Source organism: Zootermopsis nevadensis, unplaced genomic scaffold (genome assembly GCF_977971745.1).
Source record: "Zootermopsis nevadensis isolate Lab colony 2312 unplaced genomic scaffold, Znev_1.0 Znev_ptg000007l, whole genome shotgun sequence".
Classification (NCBI taxonomy): Eukaryota; Metazoa; Arthropoda; class Insecta; order Blattodea; family Termopsidae; genus Zootermopsis; species Zootermopsis nevadensis.
In genome coordinates this window covers 5,026,788-5,053,206 of record NW_028259139.1, presented here as the reverse complement: position 1 = coordinate 5,053,206, position 26,419 = coordinate 5,026,788, and the positions used below count along the sequence as shown (strand labels likewise).

General features: G+C 44.1%; 1 protein-coding gene across 3 annotated transcripts in view; it reads right to left on the bottom strand.

Annotated features, from left to right (window-relative positions):
• The window catches only part of LOC110830649 (uncharacterized), a 138,381-nt gene that overhangs the window by 57,469 nt on the left and 54,493 nt on the right, over positions 1 to 26,419 (bottom strand). The window contains exon 1 of one of the 3 annotated variants that reach the window (XM_087344054.1): positions 23,085 to 23,396. The exons of the other annotated variants lie outside the window; for them this stretch is intronic. The gene's annotated coding sequence lies outside the window, so the exon portion shown is untranslated. Of the gene's footprint in view, positions 1 to 23,084; positions 23,397 to 26,419 lie in introns of those variants that run through there. 3 annotated transcript variants of the gene reach the window in all.

Here is a 26,419-nt window from a genome sequence, read left to right as displayed (position 1 = left end):
TCAAGCCGTTAAGAGTAGCGTGTAGTGAGTGCACCTCTAATGTGTTCTGCGGGCGTTGTGATAATATTCTAGATTAAATCACTGTGTATCCGCTGTGAGGTAATCTTAAAGCTGTACCCATTACAACACATGAAAGCCTGTCGTCTGTTGTTCGTTCAGTGGTTGTGGAACGAATGCTTTTAGGATAGGTCGTCAATCACCGCGAAATCTTGCGCATGCGCGTATATCGAATTCCTAGCAGGGATATTCTCCTGATCTGTGGACTGTATTATTAGTGATACCACGAGTTTGCTGAAAAATTCATCGTGGGATCAGCATCGGCGAAACGTAAGCCGATTTCACTGTCAGCGTAACTTTACCACGCTTGGACCCTGATCTCCGAGCTTAAAGTACACGCATCAACAACACGAGTCACGCAGCCGACGGAAAAATTCCTACAGCAGCCTCTGGCTGCATCAGAACGGAAAAACGCATAGTCCAAGTTAAAATGCAGCTGATGAGGAGAAAGGTAATAGCATCTTCAACGAGTAAGGCATCACGGGGCAAACATTACGTCAGCATAAAGTTTTCAGCAAGATGTCCGTCCAATGGCCATGAACAACGGAAACAGACGGAGAAAGTCACTGCTGATGAAGCAGGAACTCGTTCCAAGTGCTGGGAAATTTACAATCGGCAATTAGAATGCAAGAAAGGGTTTCAATAAATACACAATGGTTTCAGTAACTAAATAACCTGAAGTCCACAGAGGAGGAGGTGACAGTTATTCATTTATCAACTCGAAAACCACTGGATGGATTTGGATAAAATTTGGTGTGGATATTGTACCATTCTGTGTGACCTCAAAATCGTACTTTCAAATTATCTACGAGCAACTGAGGAAATTCGTGAATCAGACACTAAGGTACTGCGATCTGAAAGCCAAAGTGGAAACTATAGAGCAAGGCACATTTAATACCACTACATTCCGACTTTGTTCACATGGGAGTGGCATCCACAGAATGGGGGATTAGCCTGCCGCAGGGCAAGACGCCGCATTACCACATGCTGACCCAGAAGATGCGCTATTTCTTGCTAAAACACTTCGACAGATGTCCGTGGTACTCGTTTCAAAACCAAACAACGTTTAGAAATCTATGATGCCGCATTTTTCTATCGAAGAAAACAAATACATCCTCCACAGAATGTTCACGCTCGTATGACCGAACCAGAAGCTACCCTCGCGCAAGGGCTACTTCAATCTCCGTCACCCAGCCCCTATCCTATAGGCTACTAGTACAACGTGGTTAGCTTTGCTGAGCTGCGAATACTGAGCTGTCTTCACTCGCCCGGGCCCCGATGTTCATGTTGCAGCGTGGCGCGGTAGGACTATTATGACACTGTGCTGGGACATTTGTTTGCACTGTCTATTACGTAGAATATAATATTTATTTCATTCTTAAATAACAGACAAAAGTTTCTAGAATAACGCTTCTCTCTTGTTTCACAGCGCCTAATTAACAAACTGACGCTTTAAATAATTTGAAAAAGGAATTAATAAAGTTCGCCTGAGAATAATCACTTCCCTTCGCAATAAATACATCTTGTGTGTTCATTATACAGGGCGTCCCAAAAAGATTCATATACATTATAATACCGAATATTAACCTTACGGACACAATGTATTTATTTTGTGTGCCCTTCCTCAGAAGAAATACGAGCCATTGAGCTGTTTTGCAGACTGGCCAATTATCAACCGGGCCCTAAAGGACACGCAGGGCAAACAGCGAGCTGAAGCGGTAGACTGGCTAGATTTACGGCACGTAAAAGAACCTTACGAGCATGAAACGAGATGTTTCGTTAGCAAAATTCAGCGGCCATTTCTCACTCAAGTCTCTCCCGATTCACTACTGGATGAATACGCGCAATGATTCGTCATGGCCGTCGTAATTATTTGCCCACTGATCACAGGAAATCACTTCACTGCTATCTGATTGGACGTGGCATGTAACATAAACCTCACAGATTTGCTTGTAAATTGCATCCATACATTCTCGTAAAGTATCGTGTTCGACGCTCGCAACAAACATACATCAATTAATTCTTGACTAGACGTACGACAAGCTCACCGAAGTGATTTTCGGAAGGCGTCAGGTAACAAATATGGCTGCCACACCAACCGATAGGGTCGGCGATGCAAAAACGCACACGCCATTTGCGCGAATTTTAGCGCATTCTCGTGTACACGCGGAAGCGAAATGCAAGTGTGTGGGTGGGCGGGCAGCTACCACCCACCCGGCCCGTATGAATATTAATGGCACGGCGTCCGGACCGTGGTACAGAACGGGGAACGGAAAATCGATGCACTTTCGTCCCTTCTGACGCCCACACGAATACACATACGCCTTCATTATTAATCTAGCCCACTAGAAAGCTTGTTTTCGTTAACACAAAAGTCGTACAACACATCACTAGGCGGAAGAGGGAACACACAGCTCGCCGCCATGGTACGCTGAGAACCCTTTGTTTGTTTTGAGCAGTAGTTGATTCAAATTTACGCCGGATAACCTGATTCAGGCTTTTCGCGTTTGTCGACATAATTTCAACCCGTCCACATTCAGCATCCATAATCATCTGCATGCAACTTCATATAGCCTACTAATGTCATTAAACATCCAGCTAATAAATGGATAGGTTCTGATCCCCAACGGTGGTGGAAAATTTTTCCTTTCGCCATCACCGGCCCTGGGGCTCACCTGAGCTCCCAGACAATGACAACCAGGCAGCATCCCCTTGGGAGTAGACGTGTCAAGGTCTAGAATGAGTGGATCTTTACCTCCAGGCCCTCAATACGCCTTAACAGCGACGAAAATAATGAAACAGACAGGACGACCGAATATCGAGCTGTCAGTCTGAAGCTCTTCGTCGTTTTCTGCAGGCCCCCTAAGCAAATGCCAGAACACCCTTCCAGCTCACTGTATACAACCGTCAAGCCGCACTGAATTCGATGCTAAATTTTATTATACGGCTTAAACAGCGCAGCTAATGAATGAAATGTGACTCCGACAAACAATGAAAAAGGCATCTATTTCAGACACAACTCTAGCGCTGAAAACGCCAGTGAGGATACAACTCAATTGACTGCCTTATGGGATGTTGCACCGAGTTTACCGACGTTTCAGAGGTGGTTGCTGCCTCCCTGATGATAGAAGCAGCACCAAGAAAATCTGAAACGTCGGCGAACCAGAGTACACGACCCAACTTCCCAGAAGACAGCCATCTTAATCCTGGTCGCCGTCAGAAACTGAAATGTCACAAAGCCAAAGCCATTACTGAGCCCTTAAAACGCACTGCAACGCACGCGTGTGTTATATCACGCACCAGATTTTGGTTGTGATGAGCTGCTTTTAAAAAAGTTTCTTTCCAGTTAAATCCCAGCTTCTTCTAGGGGATGGTGGGTGAAACAGCTCACGAAGAGAAACAAGTAGCGGGCTCTAGTGGGCAAGGCAACAAACCGTATGATCCCGTTAAAGGCGGTGGATTTCTTCACTAGCTGAGCGACTATCAGCTACTCAGCAACGAGTCTGAGCCATGGAGTTCGATTCCACACGTCTTAACGACGCTCAATATTACAATGGAATCTCAGGGCACGTCAACCACAACATGAAACAGCATTATCTATCTATTCGTATTGTATAAATTAACACAATGATGCATATGGCAATTGGGTTTATTCTGTAACCCTAATGAACACAAATTTCAGGGTTCCACGTAACTCGATCCGTGTTCGCCAGAGTCATGAATAAATTACAGACGGCACGGCAATGCTTCCAATGAAGAACATCACAGACTGACTCGAATGAGCACTTCGCACTCTTCAGCTGAGACACGTTTGTGTCTTCAGCGGACCGAACGGTCGACGGAATTCATCAGCGTCCGTAACAGACGTAATCGCTGAGAGGCCATTCATTAGAGCTGCACTGGACAGGACGGAATACGCCTAATTAAATGTAACTGCTTATTTAGTGGGTCAAATCGCTGCAAGAGAGAGAGAGAGAGACTAATGACCGTAAACTACTGTGTGCAGCCAATGGGACCGGAAAGATGCCTGCAAGCCGGCCTGATGCTTCGTGCACACTCAGACGAGGTCCTACAAGTTACGATTTAATTTACTGATCGTTGTTCAACGAATGTTGTGTTAGGCGATATGCATTACGATCAAACTAAGAGCAGATTAAATACACAAAATCCAATCAGTTCGGAAATCCTGGCCTCTCGTCTCTGTCAAATGCCAAAAACTTGAATACGAAATTTATAAATTTGATTATAGTTCCAGCCGATCTCAGCGGCAGCCCCAAACTAAGACTCGATTAGGGATGGAGGGATGGAATCCCGTTCGAGGCATGGACGTGCGTCCGCCTTCTTCTGTGTTTTGCTGTCCTGTGCAAGGTAGGCGCTTTGTGACCTGCCCCTCCACGCTCAAGGACTTCTACCGAATTTATAGTTTCAAAAGTCATTCTGAGTTCAAACAAATCAGACAGACTGATAAGTAGAAGCTGAAGGGAGAATATTTTTATTTTGGACAAGAAACGTGACCTCTCACGGAGCGTGCACGGAACGTATTAGATAACTAAGCGGAAAAGCGGAGTATAACGAGGAGCTTATTCATGTTCCGAGCAAAATTCTCGAGCTATAAAACGAAAAATCCTTTACCAATGGCTAAGAATAATAATTATGTAAAAAAAAAGGATGCGATGTTCGGACTTCTTTTAGGTACAGCATCGGAGGAAAGAAGCCCAGAACACCGGGTAATAAGAAAATCAGTTTCCGGAAATGTAAATTAAATTAAACCTTGTTCATGGTACCCTCGATAAATAATTTAAATATTAAATTAAAAAGAACTTTCCTTTCATAGGAAATATTTACAATTACCACAAAAAAAAACATGCGAGAAGTTATCACGTCAAAGACAAAGGTTGCGTCACCCAGGCTACTAACAATTAAATAAACCACTGTAACAGAACTTAGATACAAAAATAAATCTTGATAACTGCAGATGCATAAGGGATGTTCCTCGACTCTTAAACTCTCAGGATCATGACAAACAGTCTTCCCCAGTTCGAAATTTTTTTTTCTTCTGACATGTGCTCTCTTCATTTCAACTTACTCAATCATATTTTGGTGGGAAAATCCCGTGGCCTTGCCATCACATTGGCAGACCTTGGCATGGATGAGAGGATACTATTAAAACGGATCTTGTCGACATGCGAGTCGGACTGAAATAACTGCAGTGCAGCTATACTGAAGGGCTCTCGTAATGGGGTTATGACAAGTCTGACTCAATAACAAGAGGTAGTCACTTGATTGTCTTAAAGAGCAGCATTCATCTGCTTATAAAAGAAGACTTATTTTCAATTGAGTTACTTAACCACTTAAATAACCAGCTGCTTATCGGTCAGGTCAGAGTTGGTCTTTCTTGAGGCAGGAACATCGTCGAACAGACCACGACGACATGGGCAGAGACGACGCGTGTTTATCGTCAACGAACGCCTCAGACCGAACGAGCTGTCCCAGGCCGAAGGGCGGCAGTGTGAACGTTCTTCCCCCGACTGCCTTTCCCATCCCCGGTCTGTCACTCGGATCGGCTCCGGTCAAGACCAGACTGTCCCCGCCCTGACGTCTAGCAAAAACCCGGTCGAGGCAGGCATGATCTGCAAATCTTTAACCTCGTCTCAAGCCGCATGGGTCTCTCAGGGATGACCGCTGCGCTGCATCGCTATCTTGGTCCATTTCGTTTTGATTGGATGACCAAAACGGACGGCCGTGTCTAAATGACGCCATATATTTCGTCGACGACGATCGTGTTTTCAGTTGTCTCTTTCAAATGCCACTTGCCGACATTTTATTTTTCGAGTTGGTTAAGAGATTACGTGTCTAAATCACAACGTTTTTTTAAATAAATTCAATAAATTATTAAGCAGCATTGTTCAGTTAATATTTTGAAATAAATGATCATCCATTTAACTAATAATTTAGGCAGGTTCTTGACAGAAATTACAATTTTAAAGAGGGTCTGGTGTTCCAAGAAAGGCTTTGGCAAGTGAATGAGTGGAACCCATTTTCTTGTCTGCTCCAAAAGGAGCGGCCACTGCTGGCTCGTACCAGCGTTCTACCCCCCAAACAACAGCGAACACGACATTTCCAATACGCAATGACATCATCGCTTAAATAAGCACGCACAAGATATAACATTTTGTGGAAGAAAAATGTTTTTTTGGTCACGACTACTCAGCTAATCGAAAAATGCTAAGGGTCGTAGCTTACGTGCGTACACAGAAGTTGATATATTTGGTCTCTGATACCAGGAACATTTGCGCAATCGGTAAGTTCACCGCAATCCTATAAATAACTTAAGAATCGATTAGAAAGATAACGTTTATATTAAACAACTCGAAGTGCATACGGTCTGAAGGTATGGACTACAGCTGTTGGCTCAGGATAATGTCCAGGTGAATTTTCAGGATCCACAGGAGCAGGAAACTGATTGACGTTGTGACCAACTGTCAGCTTTTCAAAGCACCACACATTACCCACAGAACTGAAACGCATTTATATGTAAAACAAGAAATAACCAAAAAATTTCTAAAAGAAAACCAGGCACGTGTACTGGTTCAGTATCAGCGAAGTCCAAGTGCGATCAGGGACATCAAAACAGTCGTGTGTCGCCAACCGCAGGGACTGCGTCGCGTCCCTGAGTCACCGAGCCAACGTCTGCTTCTGGTACAGCAGATACCTAGGAGCAAACACCGAGGTTGGCAAAGCTGCAACCATACAAAACGGAATGCCGGACCTCGAGACGGATTTCTGCACTAGATGTCAGTACCCGTCTGAACGGTAAAATATTTATTTGTCCCTTTGAATTCATTCACACGCAGAAGACGAAACTGCTTCAGACCGCTGTCAAGTTCGTTTCTTACGCATGTGTGGCGGCCCCAAGAAACTAACACAACATGAATACTTTATTACGACCTGCACACGGTGCCAACACCCAACATCTTTTACAGCTGGAATTCCAAAATATCCCTCAGTGAAGTTCTGCTTAAAACCACATAGCATTGTTTTGTTTGTCCTATCACACCCCCAGACATCCGGTCGGCATGATTCATCTGCTGGTATTTCACAAACCATTTATTTACCGCGTCACAGACGCCAATCCACCTTCAGCCTGTACTTGAACTTCGGAACTGACGCAAAACCACAAAAAGGAAATTCGATCACTGCAAAATAAACACAAAGACAACCACAATTCATGTCATTTTCATTTCGAAAATCTTCCAGTTAATACGAAATTCCGTCATTACTCACTTTTCGAGAAAAACGCACGCAATGACAACAAAATGGCGCGGACCCGTCACCAATTCTCCATGCACCACAACGGCATTCGGTTCGAATCTAGGCCGAGATATACCGGTCATCCTTTAACCGTGAGTTTACTCAGTCTCTCAATCGAATGCAGGTATAATTGGCATTGCTTGAAAAGAAACCGCCACCGATTCCTGTTAAATCCGTAACTAGTCATATTCATCACCGTCATCTCAAAGCCGTACAACTTGACTGTGTAAAGTGTCGCAAAGCAGCGCACCGGAGACAACACGAAACCATTCAGCAGAACTGCAACGTTCTCAAATTGCTTTTACGATAACATGATGAAACAAAACGTGTGGGATGGGGGAGAATATTCAGATAAACTGACACGACAGAAGCATCAGGGAAACACATTTTAAAAGCAGGAGCGCCCCCTGGATGAGATTTCCATTTTGCCCTCAATGATAAGTCTACAGCGAATTAAAATGGCTGATTGCAACTGAAATTACGGCAACCTGCCACGGGAAGAAAATTTTCAAAGTTGACCTATGATTATTTTGGTTTGGTGAAGGACAGGTAGGGTAAACAGCGGACTGCCAACATCGCCGCGTGTCTTCGGATGCTCAGAAGACAATGGATCAGACAGGCCACTTGAAGCCAGCAGCGTGTCACACCAGGCGGTAAAGCCAGGCCCATGGATGATACGTTCAAAAGAAACACCCGCTTACAATCAGTGAATTTTAAACATCGGTTATTTTCAAGTCGTTAATTTTCAGGCTAAATTAGAAGAGAATGGAAGAAATTATCTATCTTACCAGTGAAAACATAATCTTAATCTCTGAACGTATCTAACACCCCCGCAGTCGAACCTCAAACAAAAATAACAGAGAGCTTGGCATTAGATCGAGAGTCTCCCCCCCCCCCCCCCACAGTGTTCGGGATTACTAATTTCTTGGACTTTACCCATCGTCTGATATAGAAAAGAAAATTACGTTTCGAAACCTGGATCTGCAAACGAGGGATTATGTTCATCCTTACACTGCATCCCGACTTTCAAAAAGAGCACCAGCAGAGAATGTAGAAAATAAAGTGTCATTAAAAACAAAACTCCTTTTCATTCTAAAGCAACAAATCAAAACGTAACTGTCACTTTCTGGCTCCAGGCAGGAACTGCATAACTCACCTCAGACGCTACAAAATTTTCCCGACACGAGTCAACTTTCCCTTTTCATAAGAGGTGCTGAAAATGACGTCCCCTCCCCCACTCCCCCCTCTGTCCCATTTAAAAAGGATAAAACAAATTCACTGCTTCGTCGCCTTGACTACTGACCATTTCGAAACGCTGGTCCCTGCTCAAGGCGTCTCAGCGTGTTCTGTGGCGTGTTACAAATTGTGACCTGCGAACTCGGGGAAATTTACGACTAAATTTTCTCCTATGCTTTCCAGCGAAACCTCCTGCAACACACGATTCACAATAAAAACACGCTGTTAAACAGCATAGCGAACTAAATCTACTCTCACAACAACCAGCACGTAGAACAATACGAGACAGCTTAAGGTGCGAAAAATTCTCAGCTTCCGTCGGCGCGTAGCGGTGAGCCATGCAGTACCTGCCGGGAGCCGGGAAATGACAGTTGCGTTCCAATTTATTAGTGAACTCACTGCATAAAAGTGCATAAAGGCCTACAGATAGAAAATCGCCACAGTTCAAAGGTGATAAAAAGTCATCAGTAAATTTATTTTAAATCATCTAGTCCGTTATTCGTTGAATAAAAATGAGAATGAAAACTGTCGAATGGTTTTGCGACTGTTGCATTCACGTATGGGAAAAGTACTCCATACTGCCCACTAAGTACGTGTACCCGGACTAGCTACTGCCGTCCGGAGCCACAAACAAGGGGGGCCAGACGGACTTCCTGGGGTCCCGCATGTCGCGGAATAAATTACCCTCCCGCTGGCAACCTGGCCCTCACGACGATGACGACGACACGGGAGACTTTCCGCTGAAGCACGCACCACATTCTTTCGAAACACAGGACTTGTTTACTTATCGATGTTTTGTAACGCCGAATGAGGTACGAGATTAAGAAGTGGCACGGAGGGGGTGTCCCGGTGGGACGACACGCATCGCTTCAGTCTGGTCACCACAGACTGTGGACAGTCCGCGGTTATTTCCTTACGGTTCGTGGGTTTCAGATGTCATTGAATGTTTAATGATCGGGCTTTGACAAATGTAAATGCCTCTGAAAGTCGCGGTCTGACAGCAGGGAATGACAAGAACAATGAGAAATGCAGTCAGGAGATCGTATGACAATACAGTCCATTAAGCACAAAGGGACTCTTGCAGAAATAAAGCGAAGAACGTTTGTTGGCCGTAGACTGACACTGTCACTGACACGGGCTGTGTTACTGACAGCCGTGTTATCTTTATTAACGATCAGTTGTGCCAACAAAAGAACATCACGCCCAACAAACGATAACAACGCTCGCGGAAAATGCTTGTAACTGCAAACCGAGGAGTAACAACGCCCCAGAACCGACACCAAACAGCATCAGTTCCTTGCACGAAGTGTACAAAACTAACGCGCAATGCGGAGGTCGTGCGTGCCTGTCTATTCGTGAGTTCCAGCTCAGTCACAACATGACGGATTTCGCCGAAATTTGGTCTGGGCTACACAATTCGTCCAGAAAATTATAATGGCGTAAAGTGTTGTCAGCGTGGCAACAATGAGGTTGTATCTGCACTATGCAGCGACAATGGACAAGCACCAAAGACGACGAAACGTCCGTCGGTCTACAGCAGCACAAGAATCTGCTTCAACGACGACAACGGACAATGTGCGAAAGAACACCCGAGTTTTGTCTGTCGTGGTAGAAGGAACGAGAGAGGGGCGGGCATTCTGTTTGTTCCTTCTTGGAGGGGGATTAATCTTGTTTGTTTCACATCATGAACACCTGAGCAGCTGACTGAGCTCATCGATTCGGTGCAAACCCACCACTCTCTGACGTAATCGACAAAGCGATGTTCAGCCGAAACAAAAAATTGGAAATGAAGTGACCACATATGAACGTATTTCTTTACGTTGTATGTGTATTTATTTATGAAATATCAATAATGATATTGTATGTACATATATTTACAAGTAAAAATATATTTTTAAAAAATTTGTCATTCATTCCTCGATACTCAAAAAAGCAAATATTTCAAATAACATTTTCTTGTCATTAAACCCGGCCAAGAGGAGAAGAAAAATAATCCGTAAATGTGAAGCGCGAGTTTAACCTGCAATATTTTTGACAACTGCGTTACTTTCACAATTCTCAGAATTCTGTACGTTACTATATCTTTAATAATTTTTTATCCGTCAAAATCATGGAATTGACGTCTGACGGGTCGAATTTTAAAAGCCGTTAAAGTTCTACCCCCCCCCCCCCCCAAAGAATATGGAAAACGTTTTCTGAAACGCTTCGCTCGGGACTGTTCAGTCTCTTACTTTCAAGCCCTTTTCCCATTTTCTGATTTGGAAATAGCCAGTCTTCACTGTTCCTTATGAATCTGTAGTGAGCTAACAAACACGTTGAAAAACGTCTTACAACTTAAGTACTGAGACACGCTGTTTGCAGGCGCTTCAGTGGCCAAGTGTTTACCATCGAAGCAAACTCATACTTTTCCCCAGGGTGAGACGGTTCTTCTGTCTTCTGTCAAAAATAACAGCGAAAGAAACATAGGATCTTGTACGTATTCCAAAACTCTGATGAAACCTTACAGAATCTTTCACGCGTTCTTCGTATCTTCAAGTAAAACTTACCTCTCCTTTACTCTGCAACAAAATGGCGCGTATATCCGTTCTCTGTTCTCTTCATCACTGGCGGCGACACAAAAACCAGTATAAGCACCTGGCGGCCGACGTCGTCATAACTGAATGAACATTTTCGGGGGGGGGGGGGCTGAAACTCCGGGCGTGACAAGGGAACAACAAACGCGGATTCATTGATTCTTCCTTCAGTGGCCTTCTCCAGGTCGCCGCAGCTCAGCCCCCCCCCCCCCCGGTCCACCGAGCAAATCCAATGTAGCGTACAATAAATGACGCGGAGAATTTAATGAATCAGTGATTTTATTTTATTCTTTCTTTGCAATCGATTAATTTAAGGAACAAAATTGTCCCGCAGGGAAACACCGCGGGAGATGATTCACGCTTTCCTCTGCCGTGGGCGCTGACAGAACAAGGAAACCACAAAAAATTGACATGGAACACAAAAAAGTGCATTGGAACTTTCATTTTAAATTAAAAAAAATACGAGAATCATACAGCGATTCAGTTTGAGGTAAAGCTACATGCAATCTTCTGAAACAGCGGGTTTAGCTAATTAACTGCAAGTCCTACTTTGCCAATCAGAGATTTTCTCTTCGCGAAAGGGATAAAGGAATGCGGATTACATCGGCGGCCAAACCAAAGCTAAAGACAAATTTTGCGCGGTCCAAATCCGACCTGGAATTACGATCATTAAATAATGTTACGTGTTTTGTATCACGCGGTATTATCGAGGCACTCCCTCTCAAACAGATCTTACTACACCTGACACAAGGACTTTCGTGTACGTGTCCTCAGGCAGCCAAGGGAGAAGCACACAGGTTCATTCTGTCTTCAGCGAACTCTACCCCCACCCCCTCACGCAAGGAGTCTCTGCTACTGTTTTATTTAACGACGTCGTTTCAAGCACAATGCGTTATGAAGCGTTGGAAGATGTTTTGGTACATTCGAAAGCACTACTGATGTGCAGCTTTGAGCAACTGACGAAAGCCACGAAGAACGTGAGAGGACACTGAAGCCTGGTCCACCCGAGTGTGATGCAGAAGTGCAAATCACCAGATCGTGATATCACTCGCATATAATCACTTTAGCAGCACCAAATGGACGGAAAAACTTAGGAAGATGAAGATGACGCAATTTAGAACAAATTAATTTCCCACTGAGAGATGAAACAACGCGGCAGGAGCTGAGCGGCGTCCATTTTTCTTACCAGTCTTTTGGATATTGACGCTTAATTTACAAGACGCTGTGCACTATTTAGACGAAAGCTCTGTCTGAAGCGAAACATGCTCTCAGATTACTGAAGACTTCATTATAAAACCGTTTCACCGTAGCCGAGGAAAAAACGAATTTTGGAACAGGTAGGTTGCTATCCGAGTTCTGGTTCGCGGCTTCAGGACACGCACAACATTATTCCGACTTCCGGTACCTCTACCGGAAGTAGCATATATAGGGTTAATCCCTACTCCATCCAGACAAGAGGGACGCAGATGCCGCTGGATACGCCAAGTCGTTAATAATGCAAAGAAGCGCTCACTGGCAGGAGAACGCGGAGCAAATCCAGTTACGGCGCTTTGTAATGTAATGTAGTGTAGCGTTGTGTAGTGTAGCATGGCGTGGCGCGGCAGGAATGTCGCTTCCAGGAACAACTGCGTACCATCACACAGGGCGTAACAAACAACATTTAAATGAACGAAGTATGCACTGACCTCGTCCCGGAAATCGGCCACGCATCAATAAATATTCGATTCACTCAGACACGCTCTTTGTGACCCAAACAGACTTTCACCGCAAAACAAAATGTTTTCGGTATTTTACAGCACTGTCATAGTTCATACAATATGATCAGCGGAAAAAGTTCTGAGACGAATAGTGACGGGAATTGTGCTGCTCGTCAAAAGTTCTTGGGGTAAATACACGAATGATGAGATGGGCAAGAAGTTCAGCACGCATGGTAACCGAACACTTGCAATGCTTTGGTCAGAAGACCTAATTTAGGGTATCGACTCACAGCCATCAGGCGAAAATTTCAGCCCGAACTTCTGGAAAGTGAAGCTGGTTTACCCGGCGTGCGCATGTCTGAGGGGGCCTCCCCCCAATCGCTCACCCTTTTTCTCTCTTTAATCACCTGTCCTTACCTCCTTCCCTTCTTTGTCCCGTATTTCTTTCACAAGTCCGTAAATAAGGGTATGACACAATCAGACGTAATTAAAAACCAAAACATGTCAGATTTGAGATTTTCACTGCGGTGAGTCCGAAGACGGCTTCTGGGTTGTTGCGTCGTGTAGTCTGATAGAAGTTTACCGACGTTTAAGAAGTCCTTGCTGCCTCCATCATCAGGGCCGTGACGATGGCGGCAGCAAAAACCTCTGAAACGTCGATAAACTTCTACCAGACTACACGACGCAACAACCCAGAAGACAGTCGTCTTCAAAAACCAATACAGTCCCTGGAATAAATCTGAGACCTTGTACAGGTACAAAATATCCCTAAAACGTGACGTCAGAATGCCAACCGTGCTGTTTATTACGATATCTCGTTTATCGGAGGTCCGCGAATGCCAAATTGCCTCGTCTGTAAGCGAAGGAAACAGAGCGCACGCACGCGTCAGTCTCACTAAGAGATGGCTGAACTCGTTGCTTACGGCACATACCTCAGTCAATCCACGATGTAAGTCTCAAGAATAAGACGCAGGAGCACAGACGGAGTGTCGAAGACCGACCCAGATAAATCGCGCCGACTGAAAAACGTCGAGGAAACTGAGTGAGTTTGGAAAACATATTAAGGCTCAAATGTAGGGGAAATTTAGTGGGAAGTGCCCCTCGCACTACAACTGAGCTGTTAATTACAGATGATAACATTAGCATTTATCAAGTAAAGATTACAAGATAACGTTCCGTTACGCAGACCTCTCGACATGGAAAACAATGAAATTCACGTGTGTGGGTAGCTACAGCCAGTTTACAGCAACTCGTGCTGGGGTGGGAGTGCAGCACGGAATACTGGGAACAGAGAGAACTATATGGACGCGGTTCGCGGGAAAATGGCTTCGGCGTCCGATCACACAGAACCAACTCTTCTTGCAACGAAACATTTTCGCAACGCAGGGATTTTCAAGAACGGAAATGCTGCACCAAAGCAGAAATGACTGTGTAAATTAGTTTTGTGTCTAGACACAAAGGCATTCTGATTAAAAACGCTGCAATCAATTTATATCAACAAGCGAATCCAGCTGCTGGCATGGACGCATTATCTTTATTTTATCACAAATGTCTCTCTTCGTGGGATCGCAAGAGAGAGGACAGGACTTAATGAGTACACGGCTTCTTCACACATGAACAATCGTGTGTGGAGTTACGTGGGTTGGAAGCTGCTTTTGGATCGTCAGACCTTCACACACGCCCAACTGAACGTCGCGTTGTTACCATCCTCGATGCACAGAGGACTTCTTCCTCTTTACCGAACGCCGGTAGTGAAAATTACGGAGGCTTCTGGTAGAACGCGAACTATTCCACGCATTCTCTGAATGTGCAGCAAGCATCATCTGAAGTGGCGGACGTGACAAGAACACGGCGCGTCAAGCTGACAGCGACACAAGAGACTCGATGCAAAATGTGCTCGTACGCGGGAAACCTGACCAGTTACAACAAAGCACGTGGTCTCGCCACTTAATCAGAACGTCACCGAGTTAAAGATACGATAAATGTAGTACGGCATACGTGACTGTTACAGAGTAGTGTTTCAAACTGGATATTCTGTACTAGTCTCGTACAGTTCAAACTTATCTGGCCGGAGGACAGAGGAGTCAGTGTGATGGGCTAAGTCGGGAGTACACTTCACTTAAGTCCAGCGACAGTTTGTGCTGGGGGTGAGTTGAACCCTTATATTAAATTAAATATGGATCAAGTCATTATTACTCAGTAACACTTCTCGTGAAACAGAACACACTGTTCACAAGAGCTTGTTAGTATCTTATCGTATAAGATAAACATTTTGATAGGACAGTCTCAACGTCCTTCTCGCAATCAGCCAGTTTTCTGCGCGGACAGAAGTGTGCATTGAATTAATAACAAAATAGATTTGAAAAACGCCATGGCAGTTACACAAGCACAGGTTCAACGGTACAGCGTTTCCAGCTTTGCTACGACGCAAGTTGTAAGCTGTCTTCACTCGCCTGCGATCCGTTGAGACGACGAAAGATTTTTCTGTGACCTCCACTGCCCCGCATGTCTTCGTGGCGAACTGAACGAACAGAAGAGGACGCTGAAGAAGACAGGGTGGGAGCGTGGGCTTGTTCCAAGGTGCGATCAAAAGAATTTCCTGAGTGTTCTGGGGAAAAACTCAGACATGACAGCCAGCGGCGACTTACAAACAATTACTTACTGGCTTGACAGCAAATCAGATGGAGTCAGCGGTTGCTACAACTAGGCCACTAAAGACACGAAGCGATTTGAGCCAAGACAGCTTCTTGGTCATCGAGACTGTTCCTTCCTCACCAAAAGCACAATTTGTCGACGGTTGGATGCACGTTCGCGGCATTAAAACATCCGTAGAAGCGGTTGTGCCATCCCAAAAGCTGTTTGAATTAAACAACGCTATACGTGTTACAGCTTGAACGTGCGCTTTGGAGCAGCAAGACAAAGGGGTCGGCAATTTTGCCTTGGCGTGTCGCTCCCTTAGGCCCTACAGACAGACAAACCGAACATAAATAATTCTTTCATACTGAATCCGGTAAACACTGTCCTATTTACAAGACTGCCGACAGTACTTGAGAAGAAAGGACATATGTTTCTTCTTCTACTTCCTCCAAGAAATGTCCTGGTTGTCAGACACTTGGCCAAGACATTTAATTTTCACGGGGGAAACAAAGCTGCAAGACTGAACCGCCAGTCCTGTAAATCCACGCGATGATCAAAACAAACTGCTTTCGGGGCCCCCGCCAATTCAGCTCCTGTTCAGGAGTTCGCCTTGTGGCAGTGTCAGCTGTGACGCGGAGGGGCAGGGGACGCTCGGACATTATCTGGAGCATCCGCAGTACGTCACACGCAAGTGGGCGTGGTCGTTACAAGAACTGTATATGAAGCCAACCACTTTAATCATGAGTCATCTCTTGGACAGTTCGCGGAAAAGTCACAAAAAATGCGCCCTCAGCTTCGCCATGTGTCTGATTGTCATAGAACTTTATGTGGAGGTTTACGAAACTTTACCAATTCATTCAAATCTCAGTCGAATTTTTGTTAAAGTTGGAGAACAATAACGAACGCTTTAAGTAAAAGACAAGGGTCAAAACCCAACCCAAGCGGTCATTGACCTCATAAATATCCGTCGCGACTGGCGCCATTCGCTAAAGTCAAAAACAATGTTTTGGTCACGCAAAGGGCCGCCGCCAATTTCCACTTACGCCACGAACTTACGTATTAAAAATCTGGAGTCAGAAACAGAGAGGGCGCTCCGTAATTGTTACGCTACGCGCAAGGCTGCGTTTCGTAACTTGATTATCTGATTATCATCGCCAGCATCAAGTTGGCGTTACAATGCATGGGGAAATTTCCTATGTTGCCGCAAATCCCAGTCATAGGTTGTAGGCCCGCTTATCTCCCTGGGAATCCATTTCAAAATCATCCTTTTATCTGCGAGTAGGCTCCCTATTGTTTACTTCCCAGCAGAACTCTGACCTCTTCTGCACCGGCTCTCCTTTCACCGCGTCCCACATCTAACCTCTTAATTTAATCACACTAATTCTAATATTAATTACGTTAAGAGGACTAAAATTAAGGCTTCTCATCATGTAATTTTATCACTTCTTCTGACACTTCACATCCCACGTGGTGAAAATTCTGCACGCTCTTCTCAAAACACTAAGTGCGCTATAAAAACAATCAAATCACCATCCACACATCTCTTAAAATTCATAGGCCGAACATGGCTTCCATCCTCTCCAGAAAATGTGTCCCGTCACAACTCGGTGACCGCCTTGTTTTGTTCGTAACATCCGACCCGGACAATCACAGCGTGGGAGACCTCATCAAAATTTATAGTCACGATTTGAACTTTCTAAAACAAAACCTTTGGCTGTTTCCCTTCAGCGCCTGCATCCAGCTGCGGGTCCTAAGTCCACAAAACAACCAGGAAATGGCAATCATTGACAAAATACAGAGCACTTCAATTAATATCCCAGAAGACACGCCATAAAACGTTTGTCCCTTTCTTATCCTTCTAAACAAATGTATAAACAGAAGAAAGTGGCAAGGAATACATCATCATTAGAATCCCGATTATCCGACCTTCGATTATCTGACACTTCGTTACGTCCGACGTGCCGTGTCGGAACGCTCCTTTTTATCAACAGTCAAGTCAGCACGTAGCGGAATGAATCACGCCCCCCCCCCCCCCCACCCACAAAAGGCACCGTCTGCACAGACGTGCTGCCGTAGAGGCGCTGGCGTGATCCTGGCGCAAAGATACCATTTCTGAAATCTCGTACACAGCTTTGTGGCAGACCTTTACAGAATGACGGCATGTCCCACACCTTGACAGAGAAGTGAATCTTTGGGCAACGAAAAGGAATCTAATTCCTAACTTTAAAATAAGAGAAACGAGGGTTTAAGGGGCCGAGATTAGACAACTTACAATAAAATAAAATATACAGAAAACTTTGTATAAAATCTATGTTCTGTTGAACTCTTCTCCTTTCCGATCCCGAGTTGAGCAACGACTATTTATTTGAGTTAATTTTACACTGATTTAACGTTCACGAGATCAGAGAAATCGTCCGGTAAGTCAGATTCCCGGATTCCGCTATAAACAGGTTCTATAATGCCGCTACATCGCGTGCAATGGACTGCAAAAACGAGTCTGGTTAATTACATGCCGTGTAGTGTCCGGAGGAGCTTATCGACGTTTCAGAAGTGTTTTCTGCCTCCATCATCAGACAGCAAGCACCTCTGAAACGTCGGTAAACTTCCACAAGACTAAACGGAGCAACGACACAGAAGACAGCCATCTTCATGCACGATGAAGTTTGTTCCTAAAATCTCACGCTGTTTCAACACGTTCAGTTCTGACGACGGAAGGATAATTCTGGTGGAGGCCGCACAAATGACTGTGGGCACACAAAAAAGACGTCACGAAATTGTAATTATATACACTTTGAAGCAAAGAGGTTCCAGAGGACAAATGTTTAATATTTTGGTGACTGAGGTTGTGGAACCTACCACCTGAGGGGCAAGTCTTGCACGGCGTACGACGCTCAGGAAGCGTGGCTTCTTGTCACAGGCCCTTGATTTCACAGGAAATTAAAACAACTTCCCTGTGGCCAGAAGCCAACGAAAGCAGAGCACGAAAAGACATTAACCATCGCACCTGGTCTTGCGATAGGAATGAAGCCTTGTGTGGTCTTTGGCAGTACGACCCTGATGACATGTTCTTGTAGTGTGGAGCACCGGTGGAATGCCTCGGCAAAACCTAAGTGCTGGAATCGAATTCTGCATCGGTGTCAGCAATGTTGTCTACCACGAATCGAACAAGAACTCTCCTGTAACTGAACCAAGGTCTTCGGGACTAACTGCATGAACCAAAGTGCGACATTTGTTTTCCCCTTAATGACGGCTACCGTGAGAAGCAGCGATGCGATGCAGATGGAGCGCCCCTATTCGCTCAACCACGTACAGGCATTATTTGTATTCCCCGCGTTGTGTGGCGGCAGTTCGTTTTCCACCATTAGAATTTATTTATTTACGAAGGCCTCTGTCCCTGCCTTCTCGCTAACCCAGTTAGGCGTGGGGGTGTTTATATTTTCCCTTCCTTCACACGCTTCCCTCTCGCCATTTCCTTTTCTTTGATTCCGATCGGATTTTGGAACGAAAGGAAACAGAAATTGGGAAACGAGCAGCAAATAAATTCAAATAGTAGCCAGTTAATAGTCGCGACTTCGAATATCATATCAGTATCGGTCATCAGAAGCTATCCGAACATATTTAAGCTTTACGTCTTCAGAACCCGTTGCTCGGTAAACTTCCTCGACATTTTTGTATATTTCCGCGTGCAGTCAATTATTTCTGTGACTTGCGCACTTACTGTCAGCCCAGACGGCATACGGCTCTCTGACGCACGAAAAAATACAGCAGTTTCACTATCACAGATCTGTAAATACCGTCGTTTATCTGCAGTCCCCGTGTTGATAAAATACTTTTAGTAGCACTGACTTGAACATAAGCGATTTCAGAATAGCGGATAAACCTCCATTAAAATGACATTGTCTCACGTTAAACGAGGCGAATGTGAAAACTTCGTCTTCTTTTTGCTCAAAACATTTTAACTGGATCGAGATACAGCTCAGAGGAAATCAAGTAGCAATTCTGTAGGAATACATTTTTTTTACACCGATTGCAGAGTCATCTATCAGCAGAATTATGTAGTCCTACTGCCACTACTGTCGGACGAGACGCCTACCAGTTGTATTACCATGTCAGCAAGTTATACAACTTTTTAATTCTAAAGACTTATTTATTTACTATTTTATCCTAATACTTGTATTAATTTTCTCACGAATAACAACTCGGAGCGACGGCCTCAAATCTTTCTTTTAACCACGTCACAAACACTCAAAAGCGCAAAAGAAAACGCACATTCGCCCATCACCAGTTCCTTTGGTTGTAGCGATTCTCTAAGTGTCAGTGTTAGCATATTAATTATTTCCCTCTTATATGCAGTGCGTAAATGCGTGCGTGTAGCCTATTTACAGGCTTACGTACTTAACAGAACGGCCCGATCGATGTATTTGACCTGCGTCCAATTCTGCGCGTTCAAATGCGTCTAAAATATACACTCGTCTATTACGATAATAAACTCGTGACTGACGAGATAATGACAACACCATAATTCACGGCGTTTTACAGGCGTGCAAACAGCCACGTGTTGTGTTGCCAACTTGACGCAAAATCCGTCTGTCCCTGGCTAAACATCGCCGAAATTTGCCCGCCTAAACCACACGGTACACGTTCTACTCATGTGAAAAGCTGATGCTTGTTCAGCTGGTCTTTTGTAACTAGATTGTTCTTTACGTTCTCCATAAAAATTGCAAATGGATCCTATGTCGAGTGAGTTTAATCGAATCTCACTTTGTATGCCGATAAAGCTACAGGCTAAAGACCGGTCCTGAGCAAAAAGCCAGCTATAAAACGGCATATGGGCACAATCGGCACGGGCGTCAGGCAGAACCACTCACCTGCAGGTTTAGAATGCGTGGAATTACATCTCCATTGCCCCACAGATCTTCATGGCGTTGTGCTTAATTACGTTTGTCAGTCGTGACATTTTTAATTGAGCACACGTACAAATTTACCTTTCCCCATTTCACATTATTCGCAGACAATATAAACACACATTGCCATAGGTTACTTGGCGCTAAACAACCTCAGCTGTGATACGATGTTGTTAAAAACCAGTCAACCCACAGAGCAAAAGAAAAGTATAAATAATGAAGTCGGGTTTCGATCACGCGACCTTCAGCAACCAGTACGTCCCGTCACGATCGAGTTACGTAAACATCTGCCAGTTACGAAGGCGCCCGCTGGTCTGAGCGTGACTGTTTATTTTTAGAACGGAAAGATGCAGAATGTTCCCCATCAGGGTATTCCTGGAATGCGGCCTGCCTACTCAGAAAGCTTACGGAACCCTGCAGGAGCTGCCACAAGTGGTGAAGCCAATTAATTAACAATGGAATCCACAGACAACTAACTGTCTGACAACAACTCGGCAGTGTTTTCAAATTTAAACACGAGGCATTTAAACAGTCGTTCCAGTTGAAGACCAACGGTCCCACAGCTCCATAACACGAAAAGCAACAATGCAAAAACGCAAAATGCCAGCTCAAGTTCCATTTAACGCTCGTAAGTGAAGAATCAGACGTAAACAATGCACAACGGCTCTCCATTGATAGAAGAGAACACAGTCTTGCCATCTTGAAATATATCCATTTAACATCTTCAGAGAAATTCGAAAATCATTTTTCACTCTTTACAATCTTTTCTGAGTTAATTCTACTTGCTATTTGTATATTACGGTTAGATTTTACATTTTAATACACGAATACGCACCAAAGAAAAGTATAATTTTCGTAGTAAATATTAAGGCTTGTTTCAATAAACTTAAAACAGTCGCTAAAATAAGAGAACACTTCCATGTATTCAGCAAATGTCAAATTCTCATCGTACTGCATCTGTAACGTAGTTAGCAACAATTCAAAATTGCAACCATACAACTATCACAGCAGATGGAAGACGAAATATTGCCAATACTCGTATTTGATGTTCAAGAATTCAACTACAAACAATTTCGCCTTTCTTAGAGAATTCACTTTCACAAAACCACCCCCAGGGTTAAGCCCTTACGTGGCCTTGAATCATGGAATTTTGTGACGGCTGCCACAGTTAGGTTGCCCTTACTTCGACTGGCAGCAGTTACCTCCTAACCTTCACAACCCCCAACACTGCACATTCCAAGGGGACTTCATAATTTCGGAGGATGCCGGCTAATTTCCCGAAAGAGATTGGCTGTTTCCTGCTCCTTCCCGATGCAGTAACTGGCAGTCTGAAAGCGGTACAAGGCAGAACGCATGCTGTCAGGTCCTGCGAAAACACTAACACAGGTTTCCGACGAAATTACCCACTTGAGAAAAAGAGAACTTTTATCTAAACAGGTTAGACCAGGCTAAAATGAAAAATATCAGACGCCGAAGACAACTTCTTGACTAAAGACCTTGGACGAGCATCATAAAGTTATAGACGACGGTGCTGAGGCGGAAACAGGTCATTTATTGGCCCGAATCCGTGACCATAAGAAGATTAAAGTAGAAACGGAACAAACCGGAGTGCAACCAAGCTGTTATTTAGGCGACTGTTTCAAAACGTATGCCTCCGCTTATTAGCCTATCAAATGTTCCTTGTACTACAAATAATAATTACATCCGATTGTTCTTTTAATTACAATTTCCGTATTACTTCGCTGCCGGCACGAGCTACGGAAAAATGCCTTGAAGAACAAAATAAGTTCTGTTTTCACAGCGCTGGTGGGCTGTGCGAGGGAGGGGGGGTGATTTCTGGAAAAGGCACGAATTTTCTGTTCAAAACGGTCTTCAAGTCTGTGGTCCAATAATGAGTAATAGAAAATTCACCCGGGTAAAATGGCCGCATTACCGCCGTGGGGTTTTCCCAAAGTGTCCTCTTCACTTTTGCGCTATACACGAAAGATGTGACGTGACATCTGATGTTGGCGTTTTCTTTTCAGGCGAATACGGCTGCACACAGTGTTAACAAAAGAAGTATCAGCTTCGTAGACCATATGCCAATGTATCACGCTTTCCGGAAAATGCATTCAATGCCGGCATCAAACTTTTCAAGTCTATCTATCACCTTGTCTCACGAGTCGTATCAACAAAAAGTCACAATTTAAAGTAAAATTAAAAAGGCACTTAAATACATACTCGTTTTACTCTGTTCATGAATCCCCTTATGTTTGAAAATAACTCAAAATTATTTTAAAGGTTTTATTCCCTTTCTTTTGCATAAATGGGCAGTATAATTTTTTTGCTGTGTTCATGTGGATTTACTTGAAATAGTTCTCATTACTTTGCGTAAAATCTTTATTTATTCTATGTGAAAAGTTTGTAATATTTTTAATTGCACTTGAATATACGTATTGTACTTTCATGACTTAGTCAACTTCCTTCTTTCATCTGACTAACTTATGGATCCAAGAAACCTAATATGTATGTGAGATTATGACCCCGTGTGGACAACGAGAAACAACTACAGCCCTGAAGACTGAGAATACGTTTCTCCGAAACGTTGCTTACTATGAACCAACTAAACAGCACAAAACATGTGTTACGTCATACACTGAATAATTCCTTAAACTGCATGTGTAACATACCTTTCCCAGGTGTGATGAAAGCTGGACTTCGGATTGACGGATCTAGCAAACACAGTAAAGTACCGGAATGTGACCTGTTCTATATCAAGACAATTCCTGAATTCAAACACACAGGTTGTATGTGCCCTAACGCAGAATATCCGTCGTATGAGCCGACAGCTGTATCTACAAACGTGTGATTACGTTACGAAGCACACAAATAAATTTATACATGCATTACACCTGTGTCACCCACCGACACTGCATTAGCGAACACACGCACACTCCAAACCGCACACAGCACTACCAACATCTTCCTCCCATCACGCCGCGCGAGCAACTGACTGAAGCACAACTGCTGAACCAATGACTCACAGCAAAGAGTATGCAGGCCAAAGACATGACACTTCACTCGTCTGCAGTCAAGAAACAGGATAACAAAAACAAGCCATTCTCAGCCAAGCATCGTTGGTCACGTAAAGACGGTAACCCGATTCCATTTACCTACAGAATAACAGCATTTCCCTAGCACTTCTAATCGCGAAATAAAAGGACGAAAACTCACAGGAAAGCAAATCCATCTGAGATCACAAAAGAAATGAAAAGAAAAGAAGGCTTGTTTTGTGATGAAACTCTAATGTAATAAATAAATGTTAGATAGGGGTTTTGAATCCATGGCTAGCGGGTCGCATACAGCCCTCGGACAAGTGATAAGGGGGCTGAACAATGATAACTGCTTTGATGAATAAAATCGGATGTTTCTGCAGCGGTGGGCATCGTATATGGCGGCGACAAGATAACAATAACCTCAAGTTGGCAGCGTTTTGAAACAGATTATCACGAAGTTTCGATCGACTGACATAATCTATTATATAATCCGACAGCCTGCAGTCTGCTGCCAGACGATAACAAAGGGCCTACTTCTCCTTAAACATTAAGAATATTATGCCACCTTCCACGGTGCAGTACTCCAGACGTAAAGTTGCAGTGTCGAACTCGGTAAGAGACACGTCTGTGAGCCCAAACCCCGTTTTTTAAATTCGCTTCTTCGCAAAGCGCATCTACGTCGAGCTCTGACCATGGGGTTGAGTGGGGGGGGGGGGGGGGGGGTTTGCATCTGAAGTGGCGTGTGGGTAAAATTCGAGTTTCTCCCTCCGGCCGCAATGATCCCTGGGAAGGGGCGGAAAGATACTGGCGACGAAGCGTCTGGACGAGGTGGCAAGGATAAATTCTGGGTACATAACCCTCGAAAATAATTGAGCCTCGGTTGTCCAATGACTCTTTTCTGACTGAGCTGTGGCACTCATTTGCTTAGGTCCATTTAGGGGCACAAACTACTTTCGGACTTGGAATTTAACTCAAAGTCGGTTCTGGGCTAGTGGTCATAATTAAATGAGCGGAATACTTGGGCACTCTAACGTAACACCAAGTGCCACGGAACAGAGCTTGGGAGTTCATTCCAGGAGGCAATAATTCTTTGACCGTGGAACTGAATTCGGATGGCACCACCACAATCTCCAATTTCTTTGAAGCTAATGGTTCCACTGATAAATTTAGCGTAGGAGTTGAAGCCAGCGTGGTTTGTTAGGAAGACAAACTAACATTTAACACTTTCGCGTTATTTTCTATGTAAATATAATACCTTTCTTCCGTTGATGTTTTTCCATGGCTACGCATTACATTGCTGAGGAAACACTAACCTTTGAGAGATGGCTGAATGCATCTTTTTCACCTTCCATCTCCGAAACGCTGATATTTGCCGACGAGTTTACACGACACCAAAATCCAGATGATAATCATCATCACTGCCGTAAAAACTCCGAATCTTCCGGTTATTACAAAAATGTTCTTACACCAAAATGTCTATGGCTGAAGAGTTATGACTTCTAAGGGATGTATCTCGTATGTGGGCCTATTAGACTATCAAGAGAATAATATTAGTGTTTTAGAAGACGTCTTCGAAGTCAGATTTTCGATATCGGCAAGACCTAAAGTCTTCATTACTTCAAAATTACCAACGTGACAATGTGAGGGCACCAAACAGCCATCTATCTTGTAAAACGTGAAAATTTGGGCAAAACAGGAAATCAGGCTCGACTATTAAAGATTTCATTAAAACCGCGGTAAAACTTGCAAGGCAGCACGTGGGGATGGGGTCGCCCTACGGGTTAGCTGCCAGGGGTGACGATAGAGTTTTATCGTCGTGTTCCGTTTGTGTGTTCACATGGCAACTGTGACGTCATGCTTATAATTATGCTTCGTTGCCGTCGGGCATATATTGTCGAAATGGCCTCGTCACGGTGACCAGTTAGTGTCGGTCAGTGTCAACACTGACACACGAGGTCCCCCTCCCGCAGGGCATTTTGAGAGGGGAAAAAGAACCCTGCTACTTGATTTTCTATATAGTTAAAAACCGCCACCGATTCTGTCAAAATTAAAAAGGATAAATGTTTTCAGTTATACTGTACATTTCCAGACGAGACTCCCTGCAGTCTCTGATCTTCCCATTTTTTTGTGACGTAGCTCGAGCTCAGTTATCCTGCGTCCACTGCAGCTCAAACTAATTACATGGATCACAGTCAACAATCGCTCCACCAATCACGAAACACTTCGTCTCCCGTGCAATCCCATGGGTCATTATCGTGTTCACAACAGCCCGCAACTGAAATTCATTTTAAGCCAGATAAATCAACTCTACACCTCATTTATTTGAGACACACTTTAATATTATCATCCGATCAACGCTTATGCATCATAAGTGGTCTCTTCCAATCAGATATTCCGAAAAAAAATATATATATTATTTCTAATAGCTTCCATTCGTGCTACATGCCCCGTCCATCCAACCTCGTGTATTTAAATATATTAATAACATTCAGTAACGACTGCAAATTGTTAAAATCTTCATTCTGTCCCCCGTCCTGTTAATTCAAGTGACGTATATTTTATGCTAAAACAACTGAGCTCAGAAAGTGATTACTTTCCTTCACACACGGCTCGTCTGTCTGTCTGTCACTCACTGTCCTGCGTCCATCCTTCTTCTGTTTCCGACGTGGCCCTATCAAATTATTCCGGTAAATATAAAGCTGATAGAACAGCTGTCACATGACGTGATAAATGTGAATCGCTGCGTGGACTGGCATTAATATGGAAGCAGAACGAGCAGTGAAGTACACAGGGCATTCACTTGGTACTTCACTGAAATTGCGACAAAAACTTCACAGCGCCAGCATTTTCAACTTTTTCAGCGTCATATCCGAAAACTAAACCTTAGGACGAGAATGCTAACCTTCGGGGTAGGCCTGTGAACTTCCTACGGGTAAAGTCCCGGAATTGATCGCCGTTGACCTCCCCTC